Source organism: Pangasianodon hypophthalmus, chromosome 12 (assembly GCF_027358585.1).
Source record: "Pangasianodon hypophthalmus isolate fPanHyp1 chromosome 12, fPanHyp1.pri, whole genome shotgun sequence".
Lineage (NCBI taxonomy): Eukaryota > Metazoa > Chordata > Actinopteri > Siluriformes > Pangasiidae > Pangasianodon > Pangasianodon hypophthalmus.
In genome coordinates, this window is record NC_069721.1 from 6,818,813 (window position 1) to 6,842,071 (window position 23,259).

The window sequence follows — 23,259 nt, forward strand, 5'->3', positions numbered from 1 at the left end:
TGGAGGATGAGGCTATAAAATAAGGCTAACTCATACTTTCTCTGAGACAAATGAAGCGAACTACAGTATTTTTTCAAACTGCTGCTCAAGCAGCGTAACACACTCACTATCTACCCTCTTCCACATACACGAGCTCACAGACGCTATGATAGCATAGTGTCGCTGTGATTGACAAGCAGAGAGAGTAATGCCATCCATGCCATCAAGAAAGCATTGGAAATTTACTCTTATGATAAGAAAAACAAAGAAAAACACATACTTATTGACATTTATTTAATATTTATGAGAGAAATCAGTGCTTGGTAATAGTCAGTAAGTTTTCCACCACAGGAGAATCCGAGGGACAGAGGACTTTCTGGTTTCTCGGTGACATGACAATATGTGTCTTGCAAAAGAGAGACTTGTGAGGGATTGACTGTTTTTATCTTCTAGAACATAAATCTTAATAAACTAATTTGCTTTTTAATTAACATTAAAAAGCATTTTGTGCTAGAAACAAATAAAAAAAATTAAATTGTTGGGAAATAGCTGTGGTACAAGAGGAATAGTACACTTTGGAAAGGCCTGTCACCACTTTGGCGTGGCATCACACCACCTTGTCATAATTATTTTCTTATAGCAGCACATCCTGAAGTGTGTTACTGGTAATTTGACCAACAGTAATGAGTTACTTCCTCTGTAGCGGACTCTTTAGATATGGGACATGGGAGACATGGGTTATTGTACTTATTGGTATTCAGTGGTGTAGTCTGGGGTCAGAGTGGACGTGGAGAAGATACTTGTGCTGATTTCAGAGTGCCTGTCTGGTCATGAGCTGTGATCGAGTCACACTAGGCTGCTGATTGCATTTAAGCAAGACAACTAACCCTTATTTAAACCCAGGTGCCAACTGCACAGCAGCTCTGAGGCTGAGGTTGAGGTTTTCTTCTCTAGCTAAGGTCATCTGAAGTGATTACCAGACCTGAAAGAAAAAATGGTTCTGGCTGAGCCATTTCACTTCAAACGTACCCCATTGCTCGTTCATTGAGTTCTGAAGAAAAAAAAGTGATGCACCTTAAAATGGCACCTGAATTGCCAGTCTTGTCATGAACCTAGGGTCCTGTCACAGCGGAGATGACATTCTGCTGTGGTATCTTGCTGCGCCAGTGTGTGTGGGGTTGATTTAGATCTGATGGACTCCTTTTTCTACCTTTCAACAACAACCCTGCAGGAGGTGTACACTTTATTGCAGAACCTTTCTCAGCAAGCTCCTAGACTCTCAGCCTTCCAGAGTCCATTGTTGCGCCATAGATTTACTTTCCTTTGTCACAACTGGCCTTGCAGATTCAAACTGACAGCCTGCTGATTTACAGACGCTTTTTTTATCTATAGACCTGGCCGGTTTTCCACTGGCGAAGGCTTTCTTTGGCTTTTTGGCAGCACCGTAGCCATAGACAGACGAGAACCTTCATCCTGCTGTGCTTTTTCAGGCTGCTATTCAGTTGACGCTTTCTGGCTTTGACACATTCAAGCAGCGGGTCAGAATCTAGCTGCCAGTGCTTGTGGCGTTAACGGGACTTTTTAATTCGCACAGCTTTTCAGATCTTGCACTTGGAAAGGGACAGGCACAATTTTGTCTCTCCCCGTTGTCTGCTATATGTTTTGCTAAGACAGGATTACTGGATATGCAATTTAGCTATATTTAGGCACACTTTGAAATTAGTCTGTGCTCAGTGCACATTTGACTAATGTTTTAATTAATTAGGGAGTAGGATGGATGTCAGGGTGAAACACATCAGTGTAACTGCAGCTCAGGTTCTGCATTTTGCATATCTCTGAATTTTGAAGTGTGAGGACATAGCAGCTCATTTTCAGACACCATAAATTCACACAGATTCTCACAGTACAACAGATTTACTGTAGAGAGAGAGATACAGCACATATCTCTCATAACAGCCTGAAACTAGACTGGAATAAACAGTGTGATCTGACAGTCAGGGGCATAATAATACTTGATGATCCTTGGGTCAATTGGGACTAACCTTTATTAAATATTTAAAGGTCTTAAAGTGCAGCAGGGTTTGCTGGTTATATTTATGTATATACAATAGGGGTCTAAGTCAATATCTATCTGCAGTTGTATATTTAGTGCTCCAAATATCTGTGGAAACTAGTTTCTGCCACACATGAGAAAGTATTACATAACTTTATCCCACAATTGCAACTTACATTTATGACATTTGGCAGATGCCCTTATCCAGAGCAACTTACATTTATCTCATTTACACTACTGAGCAGTTGAGGATTAGGGGTCTTGCTCCAGGGCCCAGTAGTAACAGCTTGGCAGTGCTAGGATTTGAACTCAATCAGTAGCCCAACAGCTTAACCACTGAGCTACCACTGCCCCACTGACTTTTTACTCTAGTTAATATATCCCAGTTGCAATTTTTTAATCTTGCAACTGTGAGTTAGTGCAACTTTGTGCTTCTGCTTAATAGGCTATCTTCGACCCCCTAACCGAGCCACACCAACACCACAGGCACAACATGCAGTTCATCCTAAGACATTCCCCTGGAGTGGCCAGTTCCCGTGAAAAAAGAATCAACAAGAATGTTTCCTTACACAAGGCTGCATATATTTGTGTTGTTGTGGGTCAATTATTGAAAACGGAAGCACTGAGTCATAATTCTGAGATATTAACAAATAATTTTGCAATAGATAGTCACAATTGTGAAATATTAACTCACAGCTACGAAATAGAGAGCCACAGTTGCCCAATAGTTGCAGGTGTGTGAAATTAACTCAATTACGAAACACGAGAGTGAGTCAAATGAAAGCACTGATTTTTTTTTTTGCCTTGTTTATTGCAAATAGGTATCACAAAAGGGTATCATTTTTCTACATAATCTCCATTTCATTCAAGTGTTCCAACATTTAGTGAGTGGATTTCCCTAGAGAAAAACTATTTGGTTCAAATCTAATTTAGGTCGCACTTTTAAGCTTGTCATTTGACTCACTCTTGTAAAAAAAGTAGAATTTGCATGATTAAAAAAGTAATTTGGATTTAAACCTAAAGTGGGCCTAAACGTGAACGTTGTTTTCTCTCAATTTTTAGAAAATAGAAATATGCAGGGAGTGTTTTTTTATCCAGCTTATTTATGTTTGTGCCTGCCCATGACATTTTCTAACAAATTTAGTCTGTTCTCCAAGATATAATTTACCAAAATATAAACAAACTAGTAGTAATTTAATCTACCACAACCCTGACCAGGCAGTTACTAAAGATGAATAAATGAACACTGTAAAGGCATTGCTGTAAATTCATGTTAATGAATGTGGTCTTTATTTGTCCTGTAAGCTTCATATCTGACCTGCTCGCTCACATGAAAGTAAAATCCCAGTCCTGATGTACACCAACTAGATGCCATGTGAACCTTTTCGGCAAGCGTTCTAATAAAAATCTGTATTTGTATCTGTTTAGAAAACAGATATCTATTTATCTGCTCATTTAGGATAATGTATTCGTACTCGGTTCCCTAATATACATACATTTCATAGTTTTAGTGTGCTATCTAGTTATAGGAATCTCAAAAGATAAGTTTAAGTTATAGCCATAAAAATTGTGTTTTAAGTTACAGTTGTAGAGATTATAAGCACAAAAATCAATGATTCGAGTTAACTCTGTCACAGAATTGATTAGAATTGCAGGGAAAACAAAACAAAACACGTGATTAATGATGTTTTAAAATGGCAGCCATTTGTCGTGTCTCCACTGAAATAACAGGCACTTGAAATCGAAAACCGTAACAGTCTACTGAGTCATTCTTGTACACACGATGAAGTGCTTCCACCGGAACGGACAATTATAAACAGAAGTGCGCGATGGTGGTAAAAATCTCTTCTGCTGAGATCTTTCAGAATGTACACTTTGAGCAGGAGTGATGTAAACAGGAACCCCTCTTCCCCCTGTCTGCGGTGCTAATGATGAAACTGAGCTATACTTAACCCATGTGAGAGTTTGTAAATAGACAGGCGTGAGAGTCGATGCATTTCCTTTTGGAAAACACACAGATGCGACGGATTTGCAAGTAGCAGTTGAAGCAGATGATCTGCCAAACTACCACAAACTGTCACCGGATGTCGAGGGGTTGCATAGCAACCTCATTAATGCTCATATACCAGCCAGCAGAAGTAAAATGCCTCTGTTTAGATTTGTGTCATTTTTAATTATCTTTTAATTATGCTTCACGTGAGCTGGATTAGGACGAAGAAGTGGCATTAATATATGATTTTTAGATTCAACCTATGCCTTCTTGCTAATCTTACTATTCGAATGTCCATAAGAGTTAATGACAATGATATTTGAATAACCAAATAGATGAAAAAGGTATCTTGTGGCATCAAATATAATTTTTCCACCATTATTAAACCCCTCCTTTCGGTGGCGGTGCACGTTTTTATGCATTTGACAGCTGTTATATTGAAAAATAATGAACAGAAATATTAAAGGCTCATCAAAAGCTTTGTGTCAGTGCAATTTTTCAGCCTGTATCTCTGCTGTATCTGTGTGAGATTAGGCGTCAGGTGAAATTCAAACTTAATGAAGTTTTAACTGCAGTGAATATCTCATTGGATTACTGAACACACTGTGATCACAGTGACATGCTTATATTAATCTGTTGGTAAGTATTTGCATGTTATATTTACTAAACCAGCGAAAAGAAAGACAGAAATTGATACACCATGTGAGAGCAGTGCTTTTTGTAAAATGGGTTTTAGCCAGAGGAATCTGATTTGTGTCCATTGTAGTTTATAACATTTAATGGAGTTACTGGAAATGCATTATCTTGGTTTTCTACTATCCCATGAGGTTCCCATCCATCTGCTCCCACTTGCATGAAAGTAAAAACTGTGAGCTCTAAAAACCATGTGCTTAGGGGTACTGATAGACAAAATAAAGTATTAAAATGCAGAGTCCTTGAAATTTTTTAAATAGATAGGAAAAATAAATGCACAATGTCACAGGATGCTGGAAATCCTGAGATTTTTAATTTTTTTTGGTTATATTGCACCACAAACCTGCACACCAGGAAAGTGCTGCTCTCTGCATGAAAATACTGTTAAAAATTAGTAGCACAAATGCACCCCTAGCTATAAACATCAATTCTATAAACAGTCAGGGGATTGAATGATCATGGATTCTTAGAAATGCAGTGGTCGAGAAGTGTGGAATTCAGATTACCTAGCAAGCGACATATCTGTTGTCTAAGCCTTCCCGGAAGGAAGGTGAGGACAAGCATAAAATAAGGACATCTCTGGTGAGGGCAAAATAATGAAAATAAGATAAGAGATTAAAATAAGAAATGGCCAAAAGCAAACTAGGAAATTGTTGTTAGCAGCAGCCTACACAAATCGAAATGGATCACTCGAAGGGAAAAATAGACAGTTACTAGGGGTGTAAAGAGACACAATATTCCAATTGCACACGGTGGTGTCTCAATATGATGCTTTTTTTGATACAGCAGAAATTAGCATTGCCTGAATTAGCTTTTTCCTGCTTCCTGCTGTCCATAGCCGTTGCTGCTCTTTACAAGCTAGTACACGAGTATGCTGCATGCTAGTATACTAACTCATGAAATACAGCATACTTAGGACAGACTTGTTTTTAATGTATTTAATGACCAGTAGCCTACTTTGTTTTGCAGTCTGTAGATTATATTGTTCAGCTGTATTGAATTTCAGCCAATCTATAGATGCCTTAGTTTATGATCAGCTACAAAGTATGTACATGATTATTAAGGGGGCACATGATGCAGCCTTGATGCAAAGACACATTCTTAAGACCACAGAACTAAAAGTGATAAAATGGAAAAAATTTGTAGGAATTATTTGGTATTCAAGAGAAGAGAAACCAATTAAATACATTAATTAACAAAAAAAAAAACTGTTAGCAAATAGAAACCATTAAAAATTACTCTGCATTTAGTTTGGTTGTTTGGCAAGCAATCGAATTTTATTATATTGTCATATGGTCATCTACATGATAAAACTGGTAGGCCTAATGAGTGAGTAGCACTGTGTCTTTAAAACCAGGTTCTGGTCAGATCGGAGATTTTATAGAAATGAGTCATTTTGGCAGATACACTAGATCTGGAACGGGGTGTTCAACAAACACATGACTGTTATGGTCAAGGGTCCACAAACTTTTGGTCGTATTACTGTATTTGTGGTTGGGTGCAGTACTGAACACGGTGGGTTCGGAGTAACTGAGTCATTCCACGTCACTTCAAACAAATTCCAAAAAGTTGGTTGCATCAATGTCTTCAAATTACTTCAAACTTATTCTAGTCTAAGATTGATATTGAAACTGAGAATTAACGAGCACTCCTGATCAGATATCGATAAGTCACAGAGTACAGCTGGTTTTGTATTGGGGAGTAGGGGGACGGAGGATGTTGGGGTTGTCGGATTTCTTGTACAAATTAAACTTTCCTCAGATTTTTAATTCAATGATCCAACAATGCTGTGCCTTTGTAAAATTTTCTGATCAGTGCTGATGTACTTCTCAGAGATACTAGATAATGTCAAAACTGTATCTGTCTTATTCTCTGAAATATGGGCCCTCAGCATGGCCGAAAATGCAGTATTCACATTAAAGTCATTGTGAAGCACTTTTCAGATGAGATGCAGACTTAGAAGTTGCTGGAGCTTAACACCAATCAGCCATAACATTAAAATCACTGACAGGTGAATTGAATAACATTAATTATCTTGTTACAATGGCACCTCAAAGTTTTCAAAGTTGATGTGTTGGAAGCAGGAAAAATGGGCAAGCTTAAGGATCTGAGCGACTTTGACAAGGGCCAAATTGTGATGGCTAGACGACTGCATCTCCAAAACGGCAGGTCTTGTGGGGGTGTTCGGGGTATGCAGTGGTTAGTACCTACCAAAAGTGGTCCAAGGAAGGACAACCGGTGAACTGGTGACAGGGTCATGGGCGCCCAAGGCTCATTTATGCGCATGGGGAATGAAGGCTAGCCCATCTGGTCCGATCCCACAGAAGAGCTACTGTAGCACAGATTGCTGCAAAAGTTAATGCCGGCTATGATAGAAAGGTGTCAGAACACACAGTGCATCGCAGCTTGCTGCATATGGGGCTGCGTAGCCACAGACCAGTCAGAGTGCCAATGCTGACCCCTGTCCACCACTGAAAGAGCATACAATGGGAACGTGAGCATCAGAACTGGACCATGGAGCAGTGGAAGAAGGTGGCCTGGTCTGATGAATCACGTTTTCTTTTACATCATGTGGATGGCTGGGTGCATGTGTGTGTCGCTTGCCTAGGGAAGAGATGGCACAAGGCTGCACTTTGGAAAGAAGGCAAGCCGGAGGAGGCAGTGTGATGGTCTGGGCAATGTTCTGCTGGGAAACCTTGGGTCCTGGAGTTCATGTGGATGTTACTTTGATGTTACTCTACCTAAACATTGTTGCAGACCAAGTACACCCCACAATAGTGGCATATTACTTCTGTAATAGTCCAGCAAGTTTCAAGTCTCCGTCTATGATACTGATATTTCTGTGAGCATCTTAAAAGTGCTTTTTGTGCAAATATTGTATTTTTGTCCATCTTGAAGGGCACATTTTAAAAATTAAGTCAGCTAAAGCCTTGCTATGAGCTTGCTAACCACTAAACATTTTTTGAAGTACTAACTCTGGCCAGAGTTTACAAAAGCACAGCTGTCACAGTGAGATCATTAAAACTGAAGCCACCAAAAAGTGAAGAAAGCTTAGGTTGTTCACATGATTACTTTTATGCATCACGTGGGCAGATCACTACAATATTTGAGATTTGCCAGTCTTTTATACCAAACTTTATATCCTAAAAGTTGTAAAAAAAGTAGCAAATTCTGACCTCATGGTGCAGCAATGGTTGAGCTCTGGTTGACCTGCTATGGAAAAACTGTCTGTTATTAAAATTGGACTCATGCAGGACTCTTAGACAATTTGAAAAAATATATATATATTTTCTCTGCGTTTTGACCTCCTGTTCAAACAAAAGCAGTGTTTTAAGGTCACTAAAAATGAAGCTTTATGAAAACACTTTTCAAAGGTGGAGAGATTTTAAAACTGTTTGGACTGTTTTCATGTGGACGGGAGAAATGTATGTTTTTGAAATCGATGATGTCACGGCATCAACCTGTGTGTTATTAATCTACTAGGACTCCATTTATCATATCTGCTGACCAGGTTGTTACTTTGTGGTTTGTAATTACATATTTGATGATGTATTTGCAGTTTTGTTTAATTATTACACCCTCGTGTTTTCAAATCATTTTTGCGTTTTCATGTGGAAGGAGATATTTTTCAAAAATGGAGGAGTAAATATACGCATATACGAGTGTCCATATTTTCTATTAAGGGGAACTGACACTAAATTACATTGCCCACACAAATACTTCAAATGAGTGACCATCACTCTGATATGTTTAAAGGAATAATTTGTCCAGACTCCTTATTTTAACAAGAGTTTGTCTTTCACTAGATCTGCATAAGATGCTTGTTATGTCCTCTGTGGCTTAAAAGCCGAAACAGGTGTTGAATTCATACACTACCTCTCCCCTCCCCGTTTCTTTCTTTGGATCTATGATGCTAACACTGCTAACTAGAAATGAAAAGCAACAGGCTGCAATTACCTTGATGCAAATTACAAACCACAAGCATTACACAGTTGCCACACACTGCTTTTGTTCTACAGAGTACTCGCATAAAGAATTGTGCATATGATTATAGATGCTACATTCTGTGCCAAGTAACATTAAACAAGTCGTCCCTAATGAAAGTAAGCTTCAGGGTGTAATTCCTTACTTTGACAAAAATATCTAGCAGGAACAGAGAACAGCTTGTTATTTTGTAATATTATTTTGGCAAACCCCAGGTTACATTTCACACAGTTTCACCATGTTTCAGACTGGGTTATTCAAGAATAGTGTTCATTCTCTGTCCATTTAATAATCAGATCAGTTTGTTCTTCACAAGACGATTGGGCAATATCATAAAAGCTTGCCATATTCATTATTATTTCCAGATTCAGAGCAAGTAAACATACCAATTGTATTGGCATTTTGATTGTTTACTAAGAAACTCTGTAAAATGATAATCGTAGCATTGTTACTGGGCATACAGCATCTGCCTCATTGCTGATAATCTACCTGGCTGAAAGCAGGTGCTCCTTTCCACTGAATCCTTTTGATTCTGCCAGCCGTTAACAACTCTGTCTCAGCTTGGCATGCAACCAGTAGCATGCTTGTGCAGCCCACACAGCATGGTTGGCTGTTTAATTCTGTGCTTTTACCAAGGGCTCCCTTCAGGGAAATAAGCTAGCATAAAAAAAAAACAATAGTTACAATAAAAAATAAAAAGAAGTAAAATAAAGTCTTTCTTAGCTGATAAAGACTGTTGAACACCAGAAGCTAGGCACAGTGCCTTGGCTCGTTTAGTGTTTCTACAGTGTTTCAAATATCTGTTTCTAATATCAGACACAGAATGTAGTTCCATCACAAGTGACTTGATTGTATGCAATGTAAGCCCTTTATCCTGGTCAGGGTCACGGTGAATTTGGAGCCTACCTCAGAAACATTTTGCGGGAGGCAGGAATACACTCTCGATGGGACCCCAATATAAAGATGGCTTTGGATGGTTTCACTTGAACAGGCTAAAGATTGCACTGTATTAAATGAAGTCTCAAGTCTCATTCATTATTCAGTGGATAACTTCACTTTGATACTATAGATTTAAAGCTAAAGACTCTAATGAAAGAAAAAAATAATTCTGATGCTTATACGGAAGATTCTTTCAACACACTCAGGAGTACTGTTTGACTTTATAGCATGCAGTTGTGCAAGTGTAATGACACAATCGCACTCCAGCGTCCCCCAGAAGAGGTTGGGTTCCCGTTTGAGTCTGCTTCCTGTCATGGTTTTTTCCTCATGTCATCTCAGGGAGATTTTTCTCATCACTGTCACCTCTGGCTTGCTCCTTAGTGATCTAAATCTACATCTACTGTTTATACACTAAGCAAGGACACTAAGCAAACTATTATCCATCCTGGACAATGTATCACATCCCCTCCATGCCATACTGGTCAAACAGTAGAGCTGTACATATATTTCTTAATTCTATTACCTTATTTTTTTATTATTATTTTTTGTTATTTCTTATTTATTTCTGATTTTTAATTTAGTATTTTAATGCACAGACTATAGCAGAGTAGGCCAGGCTTTCATTTCATTTCTGTGAGTTATATACTGTATGTAACTGTGTTTGTGACAAATATAATCTTGAATATTGAGCACCTTCAGGAAAAGAATAATTTAGCTCTGCTGTAGCAAGGAATGGTACAACAGGTCATTGTTACTAACAGCGATCACGCTATACAATAATTCTTCACTGAGCACTTTATTAGGAACACTATACTAGTACTGGGTAGGGCCTCCCTTTGCTCTCAAAACAGCCTCAGTTCTTCGTGGCATGGATTCCACATGATGTTGGAAACATTCCTTTGAGATTCTGGTCCACGTTGACGCGATTGCATCACGCAATTCCTGCAGATTTTTCAGGTGCAATTTCATGCTGCAAATCTCCATTTCCACATCCCAAAGGTGTTCTATTAGATTCAGATCCGGTGACAGGGAAGGTCATTGAAGAACACTGAACTCATTGTCATGTTCATGAAACCAGTTTGAGATGACTTTCGCTTTGTGACATGGTGCATTAGCATGCTAGTAATAGCCATTAGAAGATGGGTAAATTGTGATGATGAAGGGATGCACATGGCAACAATACTCAAATAGTCTGTGGCATTCAAGCAATGATTGATTGGTATTAATGGGCCCAAACTGTGCCAGGAAAACATTCCCCACACCATTACACCACCTCCACCAGCGTGGACTGTTGACACAAAGCAGGTTGGGTCCATGGATTCATGCTATTGGCAGCAAATTCTGACACTACCATCTGTGTGCCTCAACAGAAATCAGATTCATCAGACCAGGCTACTTTTTTCTGGATTTGAACTGTCCAGGTTTGGTGAGTCTGTGCCCAGTGCAGCCTCAGCTGTCTGTTCTTGGCTGACAGAAGTGGAACCTGATGTGGTCTTCTGCTGTTGTAGCCCATCCTCCTCAACATATCGTGCATTCCTAGATGCTTTACAGCTTACCACAATTGTACAGAGTGGTTATCTGAGTTACTGTAGCCTTTCTATCAGATTGAACCAGTCTGGCCAATCTCCGTTGTCCTTTCTCATCAACAAAGCGTTTCACAGTTGGCTGATTAGATAATTGCACGAATGAGTAAGTGTGCAGGTGTTCCTAATAAAGTGCTCAGTGAATATGTGTTACATTTTTTTGCACTGGGTTGCATTCTTCTTCCTGTACTGATGCTACTCATCATATTATTGCACTGTACAGTTGTACAACTGTTGATCACAGCTATTCTGCTGCATATCCGTGGTTCCATACTGCTGTTTTGCACCATTTGCCCCATTCATTACACTAATCATTCATGTTCCCTGGATTCTACTCCAGTACTGCACTGACATTTTCACATCACGCAGAGATCTTGTGTAAATAAGACTGTATTCACTTTATACTGTTAATAATCCTGTATTGCACTGACACTTTTCACATGGATATAAGGCTATACTCACTTAATATCCAATACTATATTTTATAATTTTGTACTGAATATGTTTATTTTATTTATTTATTTTTTATTATTCTGAATACTCTTGCTTGCAAACTCTACTTTTTGGATTGCTGCTGTAATTTTTGAATTTCCCACTGAGATTAATAAAGTGATCTATCTATCTATCTATCTATCTATCTATCTATCTATGTCTATTTGTCTGTCTGTCTGTCTTATATGAATTTCTGTAAAGCTGCTTTGTGACCTTTTATGTCCATTGTTAAATGTGCTATATAAGTAAAATTGAATTGAATTGAAACCAGCAGTGCTGTGGTATAATAGATAAAAGGTAAAAGTCAACATATAGTTCTGACCACGCAGTCTAAAAAGGGATGAAAAGTGTTCTGTAATACCTGATAACCTTTTTTTTTCACCAAATCTGCATCTTTCCTCCAAATGCAGATTGCTAAGTAACAGCAACTGTCGCATTACGCCAAAATGTTTCAAATCGTTAGATTAGACAATAGAAATAATAAAAGACTGAACGGTGTTAGAAAAAAATAACATGACGTACAGCTTGTAGCGTAGTGACAAACTCAATACTGCTTCATTGAACGGTTAAATAGCGTGGAATAAAAGTGAACTTTCACCTTCATACTAGTCAACCAAGGTTACAAGAAAGGCAGAGTGCAGAGATTGGACTATTGCCAAAGTTGTAACAACAACTATATTTTTAATTTGTAAACATAAATTGTTGCAATTTTGGTAAATATATTTGTTTTTCCTAAAGTAGACATATCAAAGTATATTATTATTATTATTATTATTATTAAAAACCAGTTTGGATAAAAACAAGATTTTTCATCATTTTTGGACGAATCAATATATCTGATGGGTTTTCCCAGACCACCACACATTTTTGGAAGGAGTCTCCATTGCCATCACTTGTAACACTCGGAGGTAAAGCTGTAACATTATTTTTCCTGACACAACAAAGCCTTTAGGCTATAGGAAAGCTGGGGCTTTCCGGTTTCTCAGTAACTTGACAGCCTGCATTGTCTATCTTTTTAACTTTTAACTTATTGACATAAGTGATAACAGGAACTTGTTTCGCAGACATGCCACCATATTAAATGTAACTATAAATGGATAAAAATAGTGCTGTTCTTTAATAAATAAGAATGGTTAATGTTAACAAATTGTTGACATATAACATAATCAACTTTGTGGTGTTAACAGTAACTTCGCTTCACATCAGGGCACTTCACACCACCCCTTGTGTTTATTCCTTACATATTATTTTGATTCATATTGTTATTTCATGTCTGCTTACACCTCTCATATTTTTCTGAAACATTTCCAGCTATATTGGCAGGCCAGGGTTTGGCACGCAGTACGAGTATAAGAGTAGGATAATGCCAGCTTAACTTGGATTGAAGCCACTCCTCCGCTCCTCCAGCACTATTTATCACTTCATTTGTGAGGCCCACTGTGGACCTCTTGCTTAAAGCTTAAGAGTCAATTAGAAAGGCTTTATGGGTGGCAGACCCCTCTAATATGGAGACTGGATCCGAAGGCATGAAATCAAGATCCTTATGAAAGAGAAAGAAACTCGCCAGAGATTGACTTGAGGTGATAGTGAAGGTACATACACTAAAAGGTAGTGGGACATTGGTAGCACTTGTTAAGTGAGAAAATTGATATGAATATGTAAAAAAAATCATTTATGTGTCGTTTATGTAACTTAAATTAAAATACACTATAACGTGAAACCAAATAGCTATTTTATGGGATGCATTATACTTTGTTTAATTGCACACTCACACACACACACACACACATTATCCTTATGAGGACTTAATTATTGACATAATCATTAACTGCTATGCCTACACATAAATCTAACCCTAACCTGAACTTCAGTAGCCGAAAGGAAACCTTTTGGTGCTTTTAGTCTTTTAAATAATTTTTGGAACCAGCTAAATGCCCCCACAAGGACAAAACTCTCAGATATTCCTATCCTAAGATATAAAAGCATGCCCACTAGCAAACACTCTGGCCACAAAAATTGTCAAATGAATGAGGTAAACGTTACAGTAGCACTGAGGGTAATGATATTGCTGCTTTTACATTTTGTGAAGCTTAGTCGATTAATTAAAGAAAAAATGTAGATTTTCATTTGGTTAATTGACTGTTAAAAATCATCATTAGTCTTGGCTTTAGTTGCCAGTGCCAGCACTTAGATTAATCAAAATCTAGTTTGAAGATGCACTGTCATGTAAGGCATTGTGAATAACCATAGAGAGGCTGCATGTGTTGTCTGCCGTTTCCTTTTTTCCTGCTAGGAGCCACATGAGGCAGAAGCAGTAAATTGTCTGTTTCTGAGAAGCACCCAGGTGTTCAGCACACTGCATAAAAATAAGCTTATGCAAATGCTCAGAAAATGTCCAACCAGGAACAGGGAGGTGATCTCACCAAAACATAATAGGTCTAATTACCTACTTAATCATAGATTTACATCCAAAGCAATATCCCACTTATAAGCAGGGAGACATTTTAGTGTGATCGATTGTTTATTATGGAGACAAAAAACCTATCTGATGTGACCATGTGACCAGTTCGACACATCAAGTGCAGCAGTATTTCTGGAAGTGCAGCATCACAGGAAAAGCTAAATGCAATTCAGGATCTCTTCTTGCTCTAAGCTTTCAGATAAATTGATGAAATAGTCTCCAGAGGAAATTCATTCGATGTGTGCCATCAATTACTTATGTATGAAGCGTTTGATGATTGATTGGACAGACTGATCACCGCGGTGCTGCATCTCTGAGTGAAACATTTGTGCCTCGTCCCATTATCTTTTCATATTTTGGCCCAGCACCACTTATTACTTAGCAAACTAATTATTTTATACAACGCCCCTCTCTGATTTCTTCTTTTTTTCATATTTGATGCACTTAATAATTTCATCTCCTAAACAAAATTATACACACATCCTAAGTAAACACAAAATAGTTTTTAAATGATCATTTCATTTATTGACGGAAAAAAGTTACCCAATATCAGCTGTCCCTGTGTGGAAAAAGTAACTAGTAAGTAGTTACTCAGTCAACCAGCTAACTAAATTTAATTGATAATTGGGTTAAATTAGACTAGGCACACCCAGTATTGATTACTTCCAGCAGACATTAAGAAAGAAAGTTATTGAAATATATCAGTCAGGAAAGGGTTACAAAGCCATTTCTAAGGCTCTGGGACTCCAGTGAACGACAGTGAGTGCCATCTCCAAATGGCGACAACTTGGAACTTGAATCTTCCCAGAAGTGGCCATTCTACCAAAATTCCTCCAAGACCGCATCAATGGCTTCGTTTACATGCACATCAAATTCCGTTTAAGTTCTCTATTCAGAATGCATACGGGCATCGGAATATTCCCATATACATGGTTGTTGTAAATATGCCTGAGTTGCCATTCCTAAATACCTAGCCTTCAGCTAAGCATCTGTTAGCACTCACAATTCCTGCGGACTGAGCATGCGCATATATCTATATATGAATAAGGTGTTTACATGCAACAAATTTCCGATTAAAACATGCATATTCCAGGGGTGGGAATCGGAATATGGGGAATCAGAATATTGTCTTAATCTGAATCTAATTTTGTCTTAATCTGAATCGGGCAATTGGATTGCGTGATTACATGATTCAATACTAATTAGAATATTGCCAAATTCCAATTAATATTGGAATATGGATATGCATGTAAATGTAGCCACTGACTCAACCAGGAAGTCAGAATAGAACCCAGACAAACATCTAAGGAACTGCAGGCCTGGCTTGCCTCAGATAAAGACAGCATTAATGATTCAACTATTAGAAAGAGACTGGGAAAAATTGTATCCATGGCAGAGTTGCAAAGTAAAAACCACTGCTATTCAAGAGGAACATAAAGGTTCATCTCACATTTGTCAAAAAAACATCCCTTGATGTCCCCCAAGCCTTTTGAGATAATGGTCTGTGGACGGATAGTGGAACTTTTTGGAAGACCCATGTTCTGCCAGATGTAAGTCCTGTTATCTGGTATAAAGCTAACACAGCATGCCACAATAAGAACATCATAGCAAGAGTCAAACATGGTGGTGGTAGTGTGATAGTGTGGGGGATGGTTTGCTCCTTCAGGGCCTGTGGCGTCTTGCAGTAAGTGACTGAGCCATGAATTCTGCTCTCTACAAGAAGATCCTAGAGGAGAATGTCCAGTCATTAGTCCATGACCTCAAGCGCAGTTAGGTTATGCAGAAAGACAATGATCTGAAGCAAAAGAGCAGGTTTACCTCTGAATGACTCAAAAGAAACAAAATGAAGGTTTTGGAGTGGTCAAAGTCCTGACTTGAATCCTATTGAGATGCTGGGGCAGGACCTTAAATGGACAGTTCATGCTCATAAGCCCCCCCAGTGTTGGTGAATTAAAGCAAGAGTGGGCCAAAATTCCTCCACAGTGATGTGAAAGACTGCTGTCCTGTTATTGGAAGCTCTGGGTGGCAGTTGTTGTTGCTAAAGGTCACACAAGCAGTTAAGTTTAGCGGGGGCAATTACTTTTTCACATGGATGATCTTCTCCTCGTCTTATATTATCTATGAGTCAATGAGATTATCTATGAGAATATTATATTATCTTATTATATTATATATAGAATATTATATTATCTTGTGTGAGGATCCGAAACAATATAGTGTGACAAATATGCAAATACTGTATAAGCAGAGGAAAGGAATGCAGAAGGGGTAAATACTTTTTCACAGCACTGTATTCTTTGTAGGGGTGTAATGCAAGGTCTGTATCTATATCTGTATATGTATTTGGATTTAAACCTGGAGTGGTGTGGCCTAAACCTAGAAAGTTATTTTTTTATTTTTATTTTTTTTTAAATAAGAACCCTGTCACTGTGCCCCTGGATAAATGCCAGCACTGTCAGCATGGTGTGTGACTTCTGGCTCTGACAGTTCCTCAACCTCTGCTACATCACTCGACTTATTCGTCTGAGATGTGTGTAGGACAGTTTTTTCCCTGCTTGCACAGTTACTTGTTTGTACCTGTGCACAATACTTTATAGAGGGATCTGTCTCCAAAAATATATACAAACTACCTAATTTAAGCTAAAGATAAATGAATACTGTAAATGCATTGCATATGTTCGTGTTAATAAATGTGGTCTGTTTGTCCTGAAAGCTTCATATCTGACGACTAGCTTGCACCCGCATGAAAGGAAAAAAAAAAACTTCTCTCTGCAAGATCCTAGGGCTTCTCTGTATGATTCATTGTATTTTTTAGCATTTTCCAATATGAGTTTCTGTGACAAACACACCAGGGATGATGTCATTAGAGCAGAACCACAGAGTGAAACACACACACACAAACACACACACGCGAACAGCCAAACACACTACTGTTAGCTATTAGACTGAAAAAGGAATTAGTGCTGAAAAACTACAGGGAGCGAGAATGTAAGTGATTAGTACAGAAAAGTGGAGGCCTGTGTGTAGAACGTTAATGCTATGGTTTAAACAATAATGCTATTTTTAAGAAAAATACATTGTATTTGTAAGGGAAATTTTGCATAATGTAATGCACTAAAGTGCCAGTGCTGGGAAATTTGGTATAATTTTTGCATATTCATTTAAATTTTATTGAAATGTTTTATTGTTTTCATTTTGCATTTGAAAGGGAGCAAATATTTATTTTTTATGGCTACATATTTGATTCCAGTCAGAGGCACATTAAAATTGCAAACTCAGTCTTTTATTTCATTTCACATCATCATAGCGATTTTTAACTTAGCGATTATAATTTTTATCATGTATGATATTTTCGTCCATATCATGCAGCATGTGTGTGTCACTCAACATGTAACGTGTAATAAATAATTCAATTAAAAAATACACAGCATGTTATAATGTAGGTTTTTGATTTTTTTTTCTCTATTTGTCTCCCACCTACTAGCCGGCTCTCCCCTATCATACAAAAACTTTTGAACTGCTGCTCATGCTGTATCACAGGGCAGTGTAACACACTCAGAGGAAAGTGCTATCTACCCTCTTCCACATACATAATCTCACAGATGTCTGTGATTGGCCAGTTTTGCTGTGGCTGGGTGAAAGGAACGGCGTACTCTCTCCTCCGTGAGCCAAATTTGCTTCCTTGGCTCCTGGCCACGGATAGCTGTGCATTGTCCGGATTCAATGTAGGGAGCCATTTGCTGTCTATTATTGACTGCCTTGTCTATTGATTATTGATTCAGAGTGAATTTGGTGTCCATTGGGGCTAATTTATTTAAACCCACATCCAAAACACATCATCATCAGTGATTACAATAGCTTTTAGTAAATATGACTGAACATGCACTGTCCTTTCAGAGTACAATTATAAAAAATTGACATGAGGCAGAAAAGTAAGTTTTGCTTTTCTTGGTTTGAATGAAAGAGTTTGCTAATGGCAAGGGCAGCTTTTCTCTTTACCATGCTTGTTATTTGGAAAAGACGCTACATGATTACAGACTTGAAACACTTGACTTAAAAAAAGTAGGAAGCAAGAATCTTTAGACTTTAAAATGAATATGTGTGCTCCTATGTGTTTAAAATGAATGTGTGCTCCTATGTGTTTAAAATGAATGTGTGCTCCTGTGTGTATGTGTATTAGTTTTATGCCTATGATGAGACTCCATGCTATAAAGCTCAACCATAATGTTTTCCTAAGAGTAACAGTGAGTTACTGAGAGTAGAAATGTTTAGCTCTCCCAGTCAATATAACAGACAGCCATCACTGTACTACAGGATACAGGATAGTTCACACTTTCTACATATTTTATATTTTTAATGATTTTATTTCAGCTGAACTTTAGAATATCGGGATAACTAATCGATTGTATCTCTTCGAGCTCTTCTTTTCCGCCAGGAGGCTGAAGTAGTTCTCAACCCTTTTTCTTCACTGCTGTTTAACAAGCCTCAGTGAGTCAGTTGCAGCTCTCACATACTTTTCCTAGCTGATCAGATAATGTGCAAACAGACTCGCTGGGATTTGCATCGCTGAGGAAGAGGAAGTGAGGCTGTCGTCTTCTTTTTATTTAGAAAAAGCACACAACACAAGCCGTGCGCATGAGGCAGGCGTGAAACTGTAGGGGTGTGGTTGATATTTTGACAAAATGTCATCATGACCACCTGATGTGAGCTGATGAAACTTTGTTAGCTAAAATGTAGAAGAAGCATTAACATTAGGAATCGTCGTCTTCATTTCAATGTTGGCAGCATATGACCAAAGCAAAAATGCTGTTTTGGAAATGACGCTACGTGAAATACATTTCAATCTGCTCTAATTTTTAATCCCGTTATCTGTTTAGCTCTGCTTCAGAAAAAAGAATCCGTCTGATGTGACTATGAGTTGTAAACGTTATTGTCTCAGCGTTATGAATAATGATAGGACAACTGCTACATGCTCTGCTGGAAGCCAGGCGTGTTGAAATGATCCCTGCTGTAGATGATACTATTTTTTTTCTTGCCTCTTCATAATGTAAAGTGTTTTCAGATCCTTTGATGGAAGGATGACTGTGAAAGTAGTCTCTAGCACGAGGCACCAGAAGGCAGTAGCAGGAATATTAGACCTTGTGACTGACAGCTTGAAACAGGAATGAAACAGCTGGGCATTTGTTCCAGACGTTGAGTCAGTTTGAGGTGAGCAAGCCTGTCTAGTTTTATTGCCTGGAGTCTGTCAGCTAATCTCAAAAGTGATGTTAGGTGTAACAATTCCTGTATCTGTATTCGGATTTACACCTGAAGTATGCGTGGCCTAAACCGGAAGGGGGATTTAAAAAATATTATTTGAACCCTATAGTTGTGCCTCTTGAAACACTGAAAAAACTCTGAGGGGCTGTTTACACGACAACGTTTTCAGCCAAAAACGGGAAACTTTTTATGCGTTTTACCTGTTTGTTTACACGACAACGGCATTCTGGGGACTGAAAATGCATATTCATCGTCTCCATGTAAACACCCAATATGGGAATCTTTGAAAACGGGGACGTCATGCACGTGCGTAGTACGTATTAGGTATGTAGACATGCGCAGTACGTGTCTATTGTAAAGGCAAGCGCGAACAAACATACACAACAATGGCGGAGTACATGGTAGTGTTGTTGCTGCTCAAGAGTTTGCTAACGTTTCTTCAGCAAAGTGTGGATTTATTTCACCAATATTACAACCAACTAACAAGGTGACAGCGCCAACTACTGGCCTGGCATACGTAATACAGCGTTTTTGGCCGTTATCGTGGAAATGTGTAAACGCGAATCGTTTTGAAAACGTTGTCGTGTATACGTGAAACTTTTTGAAAATGCAAGAGAAAACTTTTCCGTTTTTGACTACATCATTGTCGTGCAAACGTAGGCTGAGATAGAAATGCCAGCACTGTTAACATGGTGTGTGAATTTTGGCTCTGTTCCTCAACCTCAGCTACATCACGCGAGTTCATAATTGGTCTCAACAAGAGATGTGCACAGGACTGTTTCTGCACGCACAATTATTTTTGTTTGTACCTTTTTTTTTAAATATAAACAAACTAGTAGCCTAATTTAAACTGCCATGACCCTGACCAGGGAGGCAAGGATGAATGAATGACCACTGTAAGTTTATGTTAATGAACTTGGTCTTTGTTTGTCCCGTGAGTTCCATACAGTGGGCATTAAAAATCTGCACACCTCTGTTAAAATTGCAGGTTTTTGTGATGCAAAAAAAAAAGAAAAAAAAAAGAAACCTTTTAATGTGATATAGCAACCAACAAAATTCAAGTGAAAAAGTGAAAAACAAATGAATGAATGAATTTGGAGCTATCCATGATTCCTTTTATTTTGACTAGAGCCCCAGTCCCAGCTGAACAGAAGCAGTTCTGTATCATGATGCTGCCACCACCATGCTTCACCATGAGCATGGTGTTCTTTGGGTGATAAGCTGTCTTGTTATTGTACTAAACAAATTTTTAAAATTGTAACCAAAAAGTTGGTCTCCTCAGACAATAACACATTTTGCCATATGGTTTAGTTTTTTTTTCTACCCCATAATGCAGACATGTGAAGAAAGCTTTTGGAATATTTTGTACCCCTCTCCTGATAGACATCTTTCAACAGTGAGATCTCGTACAGCTCTTTGCGGATCATGGCTTGAGCAGTCGGATAAATCAAGAAAATGTCAGGAAAATCCTGCAGAAACAGCTGATCTTTATTTGGGGTTAATCAGAATGACTTCACTGATGACAGGCATCTGATAATTACTTTTGAACATGAGTATAAACATGATGGTTAAGTGCAAGCACAGTCACATGTCCCATTATGAAAGAGGTGCCCAATTGTGCAGCTAGGTTATTGTAAGTTTTTTCTTTTTTTTTGTTTCTCTAAAATGTTTCTTGCAATAGACACCTCTAATCTCAACCAGATGCCCTGTGATCCTTCATTGCAGACTTTCTAAAAAAGACAAGCAAAAATAAATAGTGTGCCTCCTGTTCGTATCAGTATTTGTATCTGTTCTGAATAATGATTTTGTATGTGTTTCCATCTCTAATTTGTATGAACTGATGATCAAGAGTGAATATGTGTCATAAGAAAAGCTACAACCTGTCTTTCACATAACCTTAAATATGTGTATCTTTTTACCCAAAGTAGATCGTTTCAAAATTGCAGTCATAGGACCAGATCAGTCAGCCACAGATCTGAAATCAGCACACTGATCGGCAGCTCAGTGAAGTGTGTAAAGACAGTCAGAGTGTTTGAGCGCTCTCTCAAGAGGGCATTCCAGGGTGCAGGTGTCAGTGATCGTAACCTGGCAGCTGGAGCTCCAGGACACATGAACATGTTTGTGTCTCTAGGTTGGATTTATGAGCTCATACATGGCGAGATGTTCCAGGGGTCATTTTTACAATGTTACTCATCTCTAACATTGTAAAAAAAAAAAAAAATGCTTTGAAAGAGCACAAATGCTGAGGTTTTTTTTTTTTTTTTTAGATTGTTATGCCTTTCTGTAGAAGTGGGAGCTCAGTGGTTAAGACATTGGACTTTTGCTTGGAAGGTTGTGAGTTTGAATCCCAGCACCACCAAGCTGCCACTACTGGGCCCTTGAGTGAGGCCCTCAACTGCTCAGTTGTATAAATGAGATAATTGTAAGTCGCTCTGGATAAGGGTGCCAAAACAGCTTTACACACAATAATTAAATGTTTCCATTTAAAAAGTGGAAGAAACTAAAATATTCCCTACGAGAATTTCAGCCCAAAACCTGGTGTCATAAAATGAAAGCGCAGACGGATGCAATTGCAGGTTAAGCAGAGTATCTAATGCAAGAAACACGGGTAGACTATTCCAAATCATACAGCAGAGTCAGTCAAAAATATGCAAGAAGGTCAGGTGATCAGCGAACAGGGCTAGACAGGACAAAAGCAAAAAATGTGAGACAGATCAGATCAAAAACAGAATCAAAAGGCTTGGTATAGTCAGGTGTACAAGACAAAGCTGAGCGTATACTTCACAAAACATGCACAGATGAGAGTCTCTATTTAAACGGGGTGTGTGTGTGTATGTGTGTCTGATTGAATGCAGGTGTGTTCAATTAGAAGCTTGGTGGGTAAGAGTGTGTGCATTCTGGGGAGTGTAGCTTGAGGCGTTCATATTCGTAGGCCGTGGAGGTTGTTGGGATATGGAGTCCACGGAGCACTGTGATCTGACACCTGGTTGCCTCTGCCAGGAGGTTCAGATAAACAAATGCACAAAAAAGAAGTCCAAATGCACAAACTTAAGAATATAAAGGTTTTTAAAACCTGCTTGGAGGAAAGGACCAAGAGCCCTCTACAAGTGTCACCAGCCTTGTTAAACATTACAGAAATGTCCTGTGCAGCATTACAGGAACTCAGTGTTGTTATTCTATCCAGGGCAGACATCATGAAATATTAATGATAAGGGTGCATATAGTTTTGAAACCAGTATTTTGTAGTAAACAATTGGACTACTTAAAAACTTTTTGTGTTTGAACAAAAAAAGTTTAAATAAAGCTATAGAAAGTACCTGATTATTTATTTGTTTATTTTGGCTCAAAATGAGGTATTGAGAAAATCTGAGAAAATTATATATATATATATATATATATATATATATATATATATATATATCTGTGTCCAGGTCACGCAGTCTCTCATTAACGGTGTTCATTTATATATCCGAGGCAGCCCTTAGACAGCTGTCAGAAACATTTCTGTTCAGAAAACTATATATATAGTAGAAAATGTCAAAATTTGACCATATGAAGGGTTTTCCAGAGTACTAGGCTTTCAGACTACTTTAGAGCAATTTAGAAGCAGGAAATATCAGAGCTCCATATGAAATAAGCCGAGGTATCAGGGTATTTGGACTGCTTTTCATTTTGCTGCCTAATCCTTATGGATTTTTGAGTCAGCTCAGACATGACAGACCCATGCTGACCTTATTTAGTTGATAATGACTTTCATGGAATTGCATGTTTTTGGCGAAATAAGGTTTTGAAAAGGCCTAATGCAAGAGCAGTGGTGCATGTTCTA

At 38.3% G+C, this 23,259-nt stretch overlaps 1 protein-coding gene across 2 annotated transcripts in view; it reads left to right on the forward strand.

The window, feature by feature from the left end:
* Positions 1–23,259, forward strand: part of prkg1b (protein kinase cGMP-dependent 1b) — a 155,894-nt gene that overhangs the window by 19,707 nt on the left and 112,928 nt on the right. The window lies entirely within an intron of this gene.